This window comes from Pan paniscus, chromosome 10, assembly GCF_029289425.2.
Source record: "Pan paniscus chromosome 10, NHGRI_mPanPan1-v2.0_pri, whole genome shotgun sequence".
Taxonomy (NCBI): Eukaryota; Metazoa; Chordata; class Mammalia; order Primates; family Hominidae; genus Pan; species Pan paniscus.
Window position 1 is genome coordinate 51,469,558 of NC_073259.2, and position 15,636 is coordinate 51,485,193.

General features: G+C 40.6%; 1 long non-coding RNA gene and 1 pseudogene across 2 annotated transcripts in view; one reads left to right on the forward strand and one right to left on the reverse strand.

Moving 5' to 3' along the window:
• Positions 1–3,335: 3,335 nt before the first annotated feature.
• Positions 3,336–15,636, reverse strand: part of LOC130540665 (uncharacterized) — a 40,373-nt gene continuing 28,072 nt past the window's right edge. The window contains exons 4-5 of one of the 2 annotated variants that reach the window (XR_008954654.1): positions 8,654–8,795; positions 3,336–4,124 (exon numbers count right to left, since the gene is read on the reverse strand). This is a non-coding gene — a long non-coding RNA (uncharacterized LOC130540665). Of the gene's footprint in view, positions 4,125–7,900; positions 8,015–8,653; positions 8,796–15,636 lie in introns of those variants that run through there. The other variant, XR_008954655.1, reaches the window with a different exon arrangement.
• Positions 11,388–12,662, forward strand: LOC117975452 (small ribosomal subunit protein eS27-like; annotated as a pseudogene).

The window sequence follows — 15,636 nt, forward strand, 5'->3', positions numbered from 1 at the left end:
TTTTTTTTAACTGACAATATCAAGTGCTGACAAGGATACAGAGTAACTGGAACTCTCATATGTTGCTAATAGGATTGGAAAAGGGTACAAGTACCTTTGGAAAACAGTTTGGCAGATTCTTACAAAGTTAAACATACACTCTCCAGTGACCCAGTAATTGTACTCCTAGACATTTACCCAAGGGGAATGAAAAAGTTACATTCATAAAAAGCCTGTACCTGAATGTTCATAGCAGCTTTCTATTACCAAAAAGTGAAATTACCAAAAAGTGAAAGTAAACCAAATGTCCTTTGATTGTTGAATGGATTAAAAGCCTGTGGTATATCAATGCCATGGAATACCACTCAGTAATAAAACAGAACAGACTACTGGTATACTTACTAAATGGATAAATCTTAAATATATTATGCTAAGTGAAAGAAGTCAGAATCAAAAAGCTATATGTGTTATTGTGTTCCTATGACATTTTAGAAAAGGCAATGCCACAGGAACAGAAAACAGATCACTGGTTGCCCGGGACAGAGGAGAGCTGACTTCAAAGGGAGAGCCTGGGGGACTCTTTTGGGATGGTGGAACTACTCTATATTTGTCTAAAGGGGTTGCAATATGACTTACGCATTTGTCAAAACTGGTAGGACTGTACACCAATGAAAGCAAATTTTACTGTCTTAATTTAGAAATTAAAAATTAAAAACAGTTGTGTCTTAATATCCCCCTGTGGCTTCCCATCACTGACAAAAAACTCAATTTGCTTTAGACTACCATTCAAAGCCCTTCCTGTTTTGGTCTTTCCCTGCCTCTCTAGTTCCTTCTCTTTCCTGTGCCTCAGACAGGCCACATCACTGTGGTTCCCTGAATACCCTGCATTGTGTCTCAGCCTTCTGCCAGTGTGTGGTCCTCCAGGAACACTGTGCCTACTGCCTCTACAGGTTCTCTCCCCCTGGGCCCCACCCTAAGCATGTGAAGCTCCAACCAGGCTGGATGTCTTGCAGTTCCCCTAAAATGTGCTAGGTAGTTTCAAGCCTCCTGGCCTCTGTGCATCCTCAGTCTGGAATATTCTTTCTGCCATGTACTCTTTTTAATAAAAGCCCAGTAAACATTCACTTGTCTTAGAATTCTCTTCTAACATTACTTCTGACATTTTTCCTGAAGCCTCCCCATGAAGGAGCTTGTTCTCCCCTTGTAATCCAACCATTCCATGCAGAGACTTCTATTATAGCATTTGAAAACATTGCAGCCATGTGTTTTCATGTCTATCGTGACCTAAGGGAAGGGATCCTTCTTTTTCGTTTTGTATTGCTGCTACCTACACCTAGCATATTTCTAGCACATGATAGGGGCTTGATAAATGTTTGATGAATGAATGATTAAAAACCTAACAAGCTAATGAGCTAATAAATCTCATCTGGACTAAAACTCTGAAGTGTCCTGTAGAAGAATGCTCTACATCATTCCAGTTCTGAGCAGCCCATTTCCAGCACATACTGTCTACTTTCTTTGATGTTTGTAAACTAGTGTCGTAATTACCTATTTACTGTACATGGTTATGCAAATAGGTAATTATACTAGATTGTGAGTTCTTCCAGGGACTCACTAAACTCTAGATCCCTAGCACCCAGGAGACAATGCCCAACTCAAGTAGTTACTCAATAAACTTGTGTTAAGCCAGGCGTGGTGGCTCCCAGCATTTTGGGAGGCCCAAGGAGGGAGGATGGCTTGAGGCCAGGAATTTGAGACCAGCCCAGGCAACATGGCAAGATCCTGTCTCTACACAAAAATAATAAATGAAAATAAACTTGTGTTAAACCAACTTTTCAGATGAGTAAATTCCATGCTTTTTTCCTCTCCTGAGCCCAGGGCCCGATTAGGCTGCAGTGATGCCAGTAATAAGAAGTGTGGGAAAAGAAGAAAAGTTATAAAATTCTTAAAGAGAAAACTTTAAGACGGGCATGAATAATCAGAGTAGAAAGACATCAATAACCCAACAGTAATAAATGTAGGGAATTAGAAATGACCTCGAACCACATTTTCCTCTGGAAAAATAATCCCTCAAAGAAAGTGAGAGCAAAATGAACAACGGTAGGATAAGCAAAACTGCTTATACCAAAAGAATCCTTGGAAGATAACACATGAAGTGAGCAGACACAGTATCTCCTTTTTCCAAAGCCCAGAATTGGTTTCAGGTCTGCTGCTCGGCCCCATCTCCCCAGGCATGTCTGCGTTGTCCCAGGAATGATTTAGAACCTGCAAGGGCAACATGATTTTACTAATGAAAGGGAATTCTTGGTTCAATTTGGCCATGATACATTCTGAATCCAAGTGCAATAGTACATATTCTTTGAATCTCAGAAAGAGTTTCTAAGAATTTGACCAAAACAAATATTTATGTTATAGAAGAAGACTTTGTGAATATTAAACTTTCCCAAATGAACCCTGCTGGAACAGCATTCATTGGCTGAACATTGCCTCCCCACACCCCACCCCCTGACCCCCACTTCTCTCTCTCTCTCTCTCACACACACACACACACACACACACACTCTCACACAAACACAATTTCACTGCCTGTTGCCCATTTGGAGCTGATTAGTTCATCCCCCAACAGGTACTAAAACATTATGAGCTCAATGAGCCTGCTTACCGCACTGAGTAACCCCAGACTTGTATCTCAGCAAGCCCTGTGCTGAAATGTAAGTGCCAATTCCCTTGCTGCTTATCATAAAATTCCCATCAGTTACATGAATATTTTTAAACACTTAACTTTGATCAATCCTTTGGCTTTTTCCTATGTATGCGTATCTGTGTACGCCTGTGTCTATGGTGATTCTTTTATTAGATGGGTCTTAAATGTGATAGGCAATAATGCAACAAATCTAAAATTTCTAAGTCTATGTTCAGGGTCAGGACTAGGATGAGACAAGAAAGGGGCTAAAGTGGCAAAATTCAAGAAGGCCCTCACTCTCAGGGTACCCAAAGCTTTTTCACTGCCAGTCCCACTCATCTGAGGCTCTGTAAAGTGACATGCTTTACTACTGTGCAAAAAACACACACACGTCATCTAATCCTCTCACAAAAAATGCTGTGTGTCCTCTTCTCATAGCTGACTAATTCTCAACCTTCAAGTTCTAGCTCAGATGTCTCCTCCTTGGAGAGAATGTTCCTAAATACCTTCTTTAAAGGAGTATCCTCTCCTATAATTCATCATGGCACTCTTACTTCTCCATGTTGGTCAAAATGTATAATTACTTCTTGTTTATTGTCAGTTTCCACGAGAATATTAGCACTGTTAGGGCAGAAACAATGAATGTCTTGTTTAACACCATACCCCCATTGCCTAGCACAGTGCCTGGCACATAGTTAACACACAATAAAATAATGTTTGAATGAATGGAACTTTAATGGCTTTGGGATGATTCAAGTCCACTAGTGACATTTACTTGCCTTGAATTCTTAGATGAGTTACATAAATCCTGTATGGCCCACCTTTGAATGTTCTCACCTCAAAATGGAGATGTTCATTCATCCATTCATTCATTAAGTTGCTTGCAAGGTATCTGACATAAATCAAAGAGTAAATAAATGAATATTTATTTTCCCATTTGGAAGCATAAAAAGTTATATACTGTTCAAATTTACATGGCCAGTGTTCTGGTTTTTTAGGACTATATAACAAACCACCCCAAAATTTAATGGCTTAAAACAATTATTACTTCACTATGATTCACAGTTCTTGTGAGTCAGGAATTTGAGAAGGGCTCTGTTGGGTAGGTCTGGCTTGAGACTTCTCACCCAGTCAGATGGTGGCCAGAGCAGGAAAAAAAAAAAAATGGAGGTCTGGAGAAGCTAGGGGTTAGCCAGGGATTGATATATTTCTCCCTCCTCCTCTCTCTCTCCCCGTCTCTCAGCATGCTGTCGCAGTGCTTCTTTATATGATCTCTCTAGGTAGACCAACTGGACTTCTTCACAGCATGGTGCCCCAGGGCAGTCAGACGGCTTACCTGCCAAAACAGTGCTCCATTGCAAGTGTTCCAGCAAACAAGGCAGAAGTTGTATTGCCATGTATGACCTAGCATTGGAAATGCAGCTAAGTAGATATTTCAGGATCCTTCCTGCCCACATTCATTCTGGAAAACAAAGGCTTCTTTTCATTTTGCTCCGTCTGTCCTTTTCAGTTCAAGCTGACACAATTCCTTTAAAATTTTTTGTGAAATTTTTGTATATTAATTTGTAATCTACTCCATTAAATGAAAGTTAGACAAAACTCTTTAAAGTAAGCCTTCACTCCCTGTGAGGTTGCCTTCGAAAAATTCCCTTAAGTGTCTTAAAAGTCCTGGCACAGTGGCTTATGCCTATAAATCCCAGCACTTAGGGAGGCCAAGGTGGGAGGACGGCTGTAGCCCAGGAGTTTGACACTCACCCTATCTCTACCAAAATACAAAAATTAGCTAGGCTTTGTAGCTTACACATATGGTCCCAGCTACTTGGGAGGCTGAGGTGGGAGGATCCCTTGAGCATGGGATGTGGAGGTTACATCCCTTGAGCCAACAGCGAGCCACTGCACTCTAGCCTGGGAGAGACAGCAAAAACCTGTATCAAAAAAACCCTAAACAAAACAGTCTTAAGAAAAGCAAAAACAAAAAATTTTTAAAATCCTGTTAACACAAAGGGTCTGTGATGCACACCCTTCAGATTCTTAGAACATTTTTGTCTGTTTGAAAGGATATGAGGCCCCACCTAACATCTTTGAGGTCTTAACAAAGGATTGTACAAGACCACCCTGGATTTGATCTCTGCCCTGAAACTAGTACTTGAGAGTTTTTGTTTTCTGGTAAAATAAGAAACATTTATTTTCAAAAACAGTCTTGACATCTTACTATTTCCTCTATGTTTTTATTAAAAACTGAACAGTTGCATTTTTGGCTTATCTGTCTATTTGTGTCTTAGCATGATGTCTAAAAGAAACCAGTTGGCCTTTTCAACATTCTGCTTGCAAATTTTCTCAGACAGATCCATTAGTTCATTGGGTATGTTTTCTCTTTTCCATACTACTACAGGTGACAATTTGGCTACACTTTCTACCACCACCTAACAAAGGCCTCCTTTCTTCTGGTTTTCAATAAAGTTTTCCTCACATTCTTTTAAACCTTTACAACAGATTCTTCAGGGCCCAACAGGCTTCTGCTGACAATATCTTCAAGGCTCTTCCAGCATATCTCCCTGATGCCCAACCCCAAATTGTTTTCATCTTTTGTTCTAGCAGCACCCCACTACAAAGTAACAGTCTGTTCCATTTTTCTGATATATATCAAATCTATCCAATACTTAAGATCTTGAAACAAGAACAAACATTTTATTCTCTTGTTGTTTCTGTGGGTCAGGAGTCTGAGAAAGATTGTACGAGGGTGGGGTTCAGTGGCTCACTAATCCCAGCACTTTGGGAGGCCAAGGCAGGCAGATTACTTAAGGTCAGGAGTTCAAGAACAGCCTGGACAAAACAGTGAAACCGTGTCTACTAAAAATTAAAAAAAAAAAAAATCAGCCAGGCATGGTGATGCGTGCCTATAGTCCCAGCTACTCAGGAGGCTGAGGCAGGAGAATCAGTTGAACCCAGGAGTAGAGGTTGCAGTAAGCCAAGATGGCACCACTGCACTCCAACCTGGGCAATAGAACAAGACTCCATCTCAAAAAATAAAATGAAACAAATAAAATTATTAAAAAAGGCTCTGGCTTAGGGTCTCTCGTGTGTTTGCTGTCAGATAGTGGCTGGAACAGTAGGTGGGTTGGAGCAGATGGGAGATGCTGGGCAGCTCTTTTATTCATGTATGCTCAGGGCTTCTCCATGTAGTGTCATTACATAGGCTACCTTGGGCTTCCTCACAGCATGGTGCTTGGAGCTCCAGCAAGGCAGTATTAGCATCACATTTTGTCTTCACTTTGGAATTCACACAGCATCACTTTCATCACACACTGTTGGGAAATATAGTGAAAACACCTGCCCAGCTTCAGGAGAAAGAATGCAAACCCACGCCTTTATAGGAGGAGTGTTTTTTAAGTGCAGATTTATTTTCAACCCTCTATATCCAGTAAGTAGCCATTGAACTACTTGTTTTCTATTACATTAAAGGAAATAGAAAACGTCATTCACTCATTCAATTGTTCATTTATTCATATTCCCTTAATCCTCTGTGTATATCCTGTTACTAGAATATCACATTGTTTTCAAATGACCTCTTTTGGTATGTGTCTCTTCCCTTAGACTGTCAGATTTCCCAATGTGGTTGGGAACTGTTTCATTCTTCTTTGTGTCTTCATTACTTAGTGTGAAAGCTGACTCATAATAGATGCTCAAATAATATATGCTGACTAAACAGATGAATAAGTAAATTGTACTTTTACTTTATTTACAAATGTTGAATTGGAATATTTCCTATTAAGTAATGAATCACCAAAAACTAAATTTACATTTCTATTCCCTGTTGCTAGAAAATTTTGTTCTTATTAAGTCAACAGCATAATCCATTTATATTGGCTTTGTTTTGTAAATGTGCTTTTTCACATGTAGACCACAGAGAGGGTGTACCCTGCCTTAGAATCCAAACAACTGAAGCAAATGTAAAAAATACCTTCCAAAAAGCAGGCTGACCCAACCACAGCACAGGACGGATTGCCCAGCATGGGGAAAGGGACAAGAGAACAACCTTGTGAAAAAGCAGCAGCAGGAAGAAAAATATTTTGGCAGAGGTGCAGCCCTCATGAGGAAGAACAGCAAAGCTCTGCGACCCACCTCCAGGCTTCTGAGCTGAGGAAATAGTCCCAGGGCATAATAAATCTCTAAGTGCAAAAGTTAGATGAATACAAATCTAAGGTAGTGTGAAAAGATGCCCAGCTCCAAGAGACTTGACTATTATGGATAAGGCAACAAGGCAGGGCACAGGGCTGGGCTCTTCCTCTGCGTAGGGGATTCAGGGGATAGAGAGATTGGTGGTTGGAGGAAGCACACTCATTCTGCATGTGCAGGGAGTGGGGGCTTGAGGGAATGTTAAAGAGGGGCTAAGGAAGAAAATAGCTGAAAGGCTAGGACTACGATTTTAGCAGAAAGGCACCAAACAGTAGGTTCCCTCTCTGTACCTCCACACCCTACCCCCAATCTTGAATTCCTCCCAAGATGAGCATTGGTTCAGGACACTACCACATATTTATTGTCACTGAACAGGAAAGATCTGGCTGATCTCCAGGCACTGCAGCCCCAAAGCTTGAAGGCTAAGTGTGTTTGTTATTGTTGTTGTTTAACTCTGTCACACAATTATCCATTAAGGCAGATGGATCCATTTTTCTAAACACCCATGAAACTGATTCCTTAGCACAGATCATTTATTTGCCTCTGAAGAATGGTATGAAACAACTATTTGGGAAATAACACACAAGAGAATATGTTTCCCAAACCTCTCATTAGTGGGGAGAGGACTTTTGTGTTTTGCCAGGGGTCATACAAATTCTGGGATGGGGTGGGTGGGATGGATGAGGGTTCTGAGAAACTGAGAAGAAGCCAGGATTGGACAGACACAAACATCTATAAAAGTTAAAGGGCATTTTTTCACAACAAATTGTTTGCTGACAATTGTTTTTCACTCTTGAGAAAACCATGTATGTTCTTCCTCTTCAAAAGTTACATGGAAATTATAATAAAACTATTGCATTTATAACATTCCTCTAGTAAAACTGAACCTTCTCTCAAAACTACCAAATACTGACCCCCTGAAAATAATTCTATTGTCATAAGCATGACTGAGGTGACATCAGCAGAGCTCCCTACTCTACAGGATGGAGTTAACTAAAGGAATCATAATGACCTGAGTACTCACATCATTTGACTTCAGTCTCTGATCAAAATGGTGCCTAAATCAAGTTTCCTGTTTTTCCACCCTGTTACACAATGATCCATTAGGACAGGCGGATCAATTGGACCAGCCATCCATGCAACCTCTGGTTCCTGAGATCAATCTGCTTATTTGCCCTGGTGAAAAATAGTATGAAGCAATGGTTTGAGAACAAAATTTTCAGTTCACTTACAAAAGTTGGCATCATGTAGATACAATGCCTGAGAGCCAGTTTGGAATTTCTGATTACCATACTATAAATCTTACCCAGTGAATAAAGAAAAAGTATCAAGTCTTTATCTGCCTTTAATGAGTGTTCCTTTCTCTTAGTTCTCTCATATACCCTAGTCAATCAAAGAACCTAAAGGCATTAATACCAAGTGAATCATTTTATGCTCACATATGCAAGCAATGGATAGTTTTTTCCCCAAATTTTGGAGCAAGAAGCCTTTGAAACACTTCTAAACTGCACCATATATTTTGTCAAGATGTGCCAGACAACTAGAGATGGAGTTATATTCTTGGCCAACACAAAATGGCATGTGATTCACCATGCCTTTTCCTACAGCAACAAGCTGCAGGAAATAAAACAAGGTAGAAATTCTAAATGTATGAGAAAATAATGCTAGAAAGCATCATATCTGGTAATTTCATAATTAAGAGTTTGAAAACAATAAAGTTTCAGTATTTTAAACCTTAAAAGAAATCGTAGTTTCAGCCCAGGCAAAATAGTGAAACTCTATCTCTACAAAAAACACAAAACAAAAAAAAATTACCTGGGCATGGTGGTACATGCTTGTGGTCCCAGCTATTTGGGAGGCTGAAATAGGAAGATCGCTTGAGCCTAGGAGGTGGAGGTTGCAGTGAGCCAAGATGGTGCCACTGCACTCCAGCCTGGGTGACAGAGTGAGTCCCCACCTCAAAAAAGAAAAGAAATTCAAGTTTACAAGTAGAGTTTTATATTTTATGTCTTAATGTTTCCCACCAAGAATAATACTTAGAGAATTTTGTAAAGGTCTAGATTTCAAAACAATGAGACATTAGTCAAAATCAAAAAAGGAATAGCAAGGATGAGGTGAAAAGAGTACTTGAATGTATTTCTGGATGCACCAGATAGTGGCAAATCATTTTTGAAGATAGTTTATGAGTTTCATGACCCATAAAAGTATTTGTATTATTTGGCCCAGATTTTGCCATTTGGACTATCAACCCTAAGGAAACAATTTTGAAATATATGTTTATATTTTAATATAAACAAAATAATTTCAAAAAAGATGTTTTCCATAGATTATAGCAATAAGAATTGGAAATAATTTAAGTGGCCCCAAATTAAGGCAATTATATAATTTGGGGTCCAGCCAACAATATGATAATGGTTAAACTATGGTACCATTAAGGCAATATAAGCAAAGGCACAGTTTTTTTTGGTAATTTCCCAACTTACTGTAAGTGGTTATGATAGTTACATTTTTTAAATAATTTTTTAAGTCCTAGAAACCCTACCAATGCACTTGAGTGTTATGAGCACTTGAACACTGAGGTAGTTTTATAAACTCTGCTCTGAGGAACAGGACTGGGGAAGGAAAGAGTAAAGATTGCTGCTTTTAATACAGTGTGATTTTAGACCATTTAACAAAAACTTAATATAAAGAAAATGACAATTACTGCGGTAAGTAAGGAGGACAGAGACTATAAGCAAAGGAAACATGTTACCAGATTGTGTTTTAGGAATAACCCTCTGGTCAAGTCTGGAGAGTGGATTAGAAGGAACTAAGGAGAAGATAGTTCATTGGAGTTAGAATGCTTTAACGATTATTCTTTACATTTGTGTTGCACTTTATAAACTACAGTATTCTTTCACTCCATGATCTAATCTAAATCCTTTCCATTTAAAAAAAGCAACAATTCAACATCAGGTTTCAGGAGAAATCAGCATGTAAATTAGGCATTATGCAAAGAAAAACAAAAACTTAAAATCTACAATGAAAATACGTCAGAGTCCACAGCTGCCAGGAAGCTCTAAGACAATGTTTTATCCCAGGATCTGCCATTGAGCTGTATTTTAAGTGTATCTGTTTTGTCTTCCTTCCTCAAGGTCTTTTGATATTTTATTCTTTTTTACTTCTTTTTAAAAAAAGGGTTTCCCTCTGTCGCCCAAGCTGGAGTGCAGTGGTATGGTCTCAGCTCACTGTAGCCTCGACTTCCTGGGCTCAGGTGATCCTCACACCCTCAGTATCAGCCTCCCAGGTAGCTGGGACTACAGGCACACACCACCATGGCCGGATAATTTTTGTATTTTTTGCAGAGCTAGGTTTTCGTCTTGTTGTCCAGGCTGATCTCAAACTCCTGGGCTCAAACGATCCTCCCACTTCAGCCTCCCAAAGTGCTGAGATTACAGGCATAAGCCACCATGCCCAGCCTGATATTTTATTCTTACTGAAACAAACTTACCGTTATAACCAATGTCAGTTAGATGTCCCACCTTTATCTTCAAGTCACTCATACCCCAACCCCCAACCCCACTCCTTGCCCCAAAGAACAAATGGTTGATCATGGCTTGGATAAGTTTGTTCTCTATTCCCCGGGACCTTTTTACTCCTCTCCCATTTACCACTCTGGCTACAGAGAAAGAAGAGGCAGCACTGTCTCATCCAGGATGTTCCTGCTACTCGAGCTCCACCCACCCATCTACCTGCCTCCCACCCACCCACCTGCCTCCTACTGAGGGAGGGGAAGCAGTGGTTATGGCCCTGAGCCCTCAAGTCGGGCCTGTGCAGAGTACTTCACATGCTTGCTTTCCACGATGCTCCCTGCAGCCTTATAAAGCAGGTACTGTTATTCTCTCTACTGAGCTGCAAAGAAAATAAAGCTTAGAGAAAGAGAGTCCTGCTAAGGCCACACAGGTAGTTAGTAGCAAAGCTAAGGTTCAAACCCATGGTGTATAACCCTAAAAGTTTGTGCTTATACATTACAGTAAATACGACATTATTCTTGGGTGGTCTTCCCAGCCCACACATCCTTCAACCCTTTAGCTTTTACTTCAGGTTAAGTAGAGAAGGGGTGTTTGTGAAGCAACGGAATGCTCACAGTTCATGGAGCTTCTGCTTCTCGTTAAATCCGGGATAATACATTCATCTTATCATAGCAGTTGCTGAAATACACTTCAAAGGCTAACTTAATTCAGGGGTTTTAATGAGTGTATAAAGACAGGCATATTCCTGAAATTCTACTACATAAAGCATCTGAGTCAGATTATACCAGAGCACGTGCTGGGCTATTTTTAGGAGGGCTGTATATAGGACATAGTTTTCTGGTTATGTCACAAGCTTGCAGGTGGGCCTTCTCTTCACATTTTAGATAAAAATAGATACATAGATATAAAGATAAATACAATACAGTTTCTGCCCTTGAAGAGTTCCAAGACTAGTTACAGGGACAGAAAAGGTAAAAATGAAGCATGAGAATGTGAAATTTGGCATAACAGAGGTAGAGGAGCAGAGAGAGCAGGAATTTAAGCACCTTAGAAGCCTCTGCTTCATCTGTGCAACACATTTTATTACATGCCAAGCACCGGTGAAGACAATTATGCACAAAAATCAACACTGTCTCGGCTGTTAGGACTCCACTTTCTCAGGTGGGGAAATCAGACCTCGTCAAATGCCAGCACAAAAGCAGAGTTCCACTTTCCAGCGGTGACGACCTACCCACACGAGAACATGCCTCTCGCAAAGGATCTCCTTCATCCCTCCCCAGAAGGGGAGAAGAGGAAACACAAGAAGAAATGCCTGGTGCAGAGCCCCCAATTCCTACTTCATGGATGTGAAATGCCCAGGATGCTATAAAATCACCACGGTCTTTAGCCATGCACAAACGGTAGTTTTGTGTGATGACTGCTCCACTGTCCTCTGACACCCTACAGGAGGAAAAGCAAGGCTTACAGAAGGATGTTCCTTCAGGAGGAAGCAGCACTAAAAGCACTCTGAATCAAGATGAGTGGGAAACTCAATAAACACATTTTGGATTAAAAAAAAAAAAAAAGCAGAGTTCCACACCAAGGGAAGTATGCCCAAGGAAAGCAATGCTGTCTGCAGAAGACACACAACAAAAGGACTTGCCTTGGACAGGGGCTGGGATGAGTGTAATCGTGGTGGCCCTCCTCTGAGGAAGTGACTCTTGAGCTGAGAGGTGAGGACAGAGGAGGCATTAACTCAAGCAAAGGAATGGGGCTGAGAGCATTCTAGACAGGCAATCACGTGTGCCAAATACCGGGGATGAGAAAAGCAGAGCCTTTCCAAAACACTGGAAGGAAGTCATGTGACAAGAGTGCAGCAAGCCAGGGGAAGGGGCACAAAAGGATGGGCAGGACAGGAAGATACCCAGGAGCCAGGGATGGTGGTGAGGATTACAGGTGGCAGAGATATAATGACACAAGACTCTTCACCTCTTCTCCATGTACCACGTAGGTACCATGTCCCCTAGGTAGCCACCTTTCCACAGCCTTGCACCACGACAAAAGTAGCACAGAACCACTACAAATGTTCAGACAGGTCATGTAACCTCTTAGATTCTTCACTTATTACAAATCAACATTTTGGGCCAGGGATATGTTTTAAAATCCTTTCAGTTAGGTGAAATATGTTAACATCAACAGTTTTCAGATTCTTCCCCCTACTAAAAGGTTGGTAGTAAACATTTCTACTGATTGAAAAAAATGGCTTTACTGATTGATAAATGGTACTGGGCTTTCTGTCCAAACATTAAATGAATTCTAACATAATCATAGCACCACCTGCATTCATTTGAAAAATGATAATCCACATATGTGTCCCAGATATAAGCATTTTTTTATCTGCAGAATGATGTTTGTGACACATATGAATTTAGGGACCACTTGTAAAAATGATACGGCCCATAACTTGGAAACCGCAAGGCTAGATAAACTCTAAGGTCCCTTTCAGTACTGAAATTCTGATTCTATCATAATTTTCAGTAAGAATCATTTTTATCCTTATATATAATGGAGCAAAAGACAGAAAAAACTTTGGCTAAAACTGCAACTAAAATCTTTCGGAACACAAAGCCAATTAGGAAAATCTGCTTAAGTTGACCATGATTTACTGTGATTCTAAACATGTGCACTCTGCAGCTGATTAACAATTCTCTTTAATGTGTTTTTAAGCTTCTTGAACCTCTTAACCTCAGCTGTTCTGAATCTTGATGTCATCAGCCTTGATCTCCCTACATCCAAATGTTCTCTGTGGGCTTTGCTTTCACACAAGCCCATCCTATATAATCACCCCAACAGCCCCAGGCTGATGTCCTCTAGCACTGCAATTTCAGGAAAAAAAATTAGCTTTACGTTTCCAACACTTCATTAAAAAAAAAATCCAGAAATGAGTCTCCCAGACCTGGATTACACCTTGTGCTCATCCCTGAACCAATTGCTGCGGCCTAGAAGATGGAAATCACAGATTGGCCAAGCCAAGTGTCACTATCCATACACTTGAGAGTAGGGAAATGAGGGAGGTTTCAAAGGAAAAACCAAGGTGACATGATATGGATATCCCATAGACCAAAGCAACATTTTTAATGACCTTCTGGACTTTTTTTCTATTGCAAATGACAGAAACCCAATTTATGCGGTTTTAGCAAAAAAGAGTCTTAATTGGCTCACATAACTGAGAACTCCAACAGTAGTTTGGCTTCCGGCATAGCTAGATTCAGGGATTCAAATAACTGAACTCCCTCTTCTTCTCCCTCTCCATCTCTCTCCTTATCCTGATTTCTTTAGTCTTGACTTCATCTTCAGGAATGGTTTCTCCAAATGGAAGACTGTGTAGTCCCCAGCAGCCCTAATGGACATAATTTTAGCTTCTGAACTTTCCAAAGAAGAGTGGCCTTCTTTTCCCTCCATCTCAGGCTTCAAAGGACTCAGAATAGCCCCCTGGGGCCACATGTCCAGTCAGCCACAAGTCACCCCAACCAGAGCATGAGCTACTCTCATTGAAAAGCCTAGAGCCCATACCTGGGGCTGGGAAAGTAGGGCCTCAAATTAGACCTACAAAATATAAAAGAAAAAAAGTTCCTTAAACGTAAAGTCAGATGCTCCACCAAAAAAAAAAAAAAAAAAGAGAGAGAGAGACATTGGGGGATAGGAAGGCAAAAGCAATAGGTATCTATTATGGTCCTCGTGCTAACATTCAGCTCCATACATCACCATGTCTGTCACCCAGCATTTGAGCTTCTGACCCTGTTGTTTTGCTCTCTCCCTTCTGGCTGAGCGCACTCCCGGAAAACTCTTGGTGGTAATTCTCTTGCTTTAGCTCAACCTCAAGACCCTTCTTTTCCATACTCTAACCTGGTAGAAAGTCTCTATTTCAGTATGTATTGGTCATTTGGGCAGGATTTGCAAGTAAGAGGCCGGGGTTCAGGTGTGCTGACTCAGGCAGGTGGAGCTGGTGCTAGCAGACTCAGGCAGGTGGAGCTGGTCATGAGGGCTCACGAGGAAGAGAAGAACTCATTGTATGTGAATGAGGACAACTTTACAAATAAAGATAATAGAAAGTACAATAAATGGCATTAACGCCAATGAAGAATGAAATTATTTTAGAGCAGTAATATCTCCCTATTACTAAGGGAGATACTACTATTTTTAATGAACAAAAAGGAAAGAATAAAGTGTTATGAAGGGACAGGAAGAAAAGTCTATGGCAGTATTTCTCAAAGTATGGTCCCTGGACTATAGCAGCACGTATTAGCCCATTCTCAAGCTGCTATGAAGAAATGCCCAAGACTGAGTAATTTATAAAGAAGAAAGGTTTAATTGACTCACAGTTCTGCATGGCTGGGGAGGCCTCAGGAAACTTACAATCACAGTGGAAGGCAGGGCAGCAAGAGAGAGAATGAATGCGGGCAGGAGAAATGCCAGACGCTTATAAAACCATCAGATCTCGTGAGAACTCACTCACTATCACGAGAACGGCGTGAGGGAAAGCCGCCCCATGATTCAATTACCTCCCGCCAGGTCCCTCATGACACGTGGGGATAATGGGGATTACCATTCAAGATGAGATTTGGGTGGGGACACAGCCAAACTATATCACAGCATCACCTGGGAGTTTGTTTAAAATGCAACTCTGAACTTGTCAGAAGCCTGAGGATAGACTCCTTCAGGTAAATCTGATGCATGACAGTTTATAGACCTTTTACTTTAAAGGATGATCGGTCCTTCCTCTCTGGAGATCCATTTCTCGTTTTAAAACAAGGTGCTGATATTCATCTTTCACAATTTGTAAAATGCCCCCTTTCTAGTCTCTTCTTTCAATTCCTTCTTCCTTATTTTCTGCAATTTCAATTTCTAGTCCATGAGCATAACACAAACTGTCAAGTTTAGGTCGATGAACATAGCTAAAGACAAATAAGGAAAAGATAAAAGAACGGCTCACCATTTCTCAGTGTATATTAGCAAAGAGGAATTATTTGAATCAACCAAACTTTGGCTTTGAACTTTCTGCTCACAAAAATGGACTAGTCATTTTTTGAGCAGACGTGCAGTGGAAAGGGAGCTTGCATCTTCTCTGTTGTACACCAGCTTATACATACACTGTAGAAAGCAAATATTAAAGTTTTTCATCTTAAGGAATAATTTTTTTTCTTTTTTCTTTCTTTCTTTTTTTTTTTTTTTTTTTGAGACAGACTCACTCTGTTGCCCAGGCTGGAGTGCAGTGGCACGATCTCAGCTCACTGCAACCTCCACCTC